Below are 1,363 nucleotides of genomic sequence, written 5' to 3'. Positions count from 1 at the left end.
TGGCAAGGTCAGTGAAGGAAGACTTCATGTGTCGGGTCCACCACCGGCCGACCCGAACAGCACTAGCCTCATTCTTTCTGGTGAGCGAGCAAACGGCCCGGATTACTCTTTCCCTCCTGTCCCCTTTGGAAGGAGACAGGGGAAGAGAGCCATGAAGAGAGGTGAGGACAACCGCCGGCCCCCCAGCCCAGTTAAAGGACACTCAGATGCGGCGGGGGTTCTGTCAAGCAGCAGTTCTGTTTATTACCACACAAGCACTGGCTTTTATAGGCAGATAGGGAAGGGAGGTTTTAACATTCAGCTTAAAGGTCAAGGGCATGTATCCTGTCTCAATGCCTTTCACGAGCGCAGAAGCATGTATTTGGCCAATAAGGACTTAAGCAAGGTTCCTGCAGACACCCCCACCCTACTTCCTCCATGCGCCGTCTTAGGCTGCCACGTTAATATGCCCTTGTGGGCCCATAATGGCGCCGCTTGTAATGTCACTTAAGGCGACATTGGTTTTTACGGCCCGACATCTGCCCCTTTTTGTTTTAATAAGGCAGCTGGAGGCAGCTAACCTTCCCAGCCTCACCTCCATTCCCTCTGGTGGCAGTGCCTGTGTTAGGTTGTTTCCCTCTGGAAATCTTACCTGTCATTGACTATCCAGCCAAGCGGGGGCAGGGCAGAGCCTTAGAGATTGGCGTTGATTTCTTGAATGGCCATATTGACCCAAGGGCTGTCAGGGCTTTCATTATGGGCCACCTCCTCTACCACTTGGGTGAGCAATACGAGAGAAGTGGTGTTGCACCTTATAAGGGACACAACCTGGCAAATGGTGTAATGCCCCAAGATGAAAATGGCTGGGGGGCCCGGCAGGGAGGACAGCAGTGTGGTGAGTCACGGGAAACTTGAAAGCCAGCTTTAGAACCAATTACTATTAGCTTTGCGTTTTTTTGTTTTTTGGTTTGTTTGTTTTTTGGTTTGTTTGGTTTTTTTTTTTTGCTCTTTTCTAGCCCTTCTCTAAGCCTAGCTAGGGAATCCTCGACCACTCCAGAGTAGTCGTCGTAGAAGCAGCACTTTTCTTTGAAGGCAGCACATAGTCCTCCTTGCTGTAAGAACAACAGGTCTAGTCTGCATCGAGTCTGTAAAAGAACTTCAAAAAGTGATGTTAGCAATTTTTTATATATATACAGACACTTCCAAGTGGCTTGTATGACCTCCCAGGTTTGGTTGGCTGGCTCCTGGAGACCTTCCTCAGTGGCAGAGGCCCTTGTTGACCTTAGGAGGGCGGCCACTTGGAGCATCCACAAAGGGTTCATAATGCAGTCTGAAACATACAAACAATAAACTCCTCAGGGTCCTCAGTACCCTGGGTGTCTGG

The sequence above is a fragment of the Galeopterus variegatus genome, unplaced genomic scaffold (assembly GCF_000696425.1).
Source record: "Galeopterus variegatus unplaced genomic scaffold, G_variegatus-3.0.2 Scaffold9889, whole genome shotgun sequence".
NCBI classification, from domain to species: domain Eukaryota; kingdom Metazoa; phylum Chordata; class Mammalia; order Dermoptera; family Cynocephalidae; genus Galeopterus; species Galeopterus variegatus.
The sequence above is the reverse complement of the archived record's forward strand: the minus strand, read 5'-3'. Positions refer to the sequence as shown.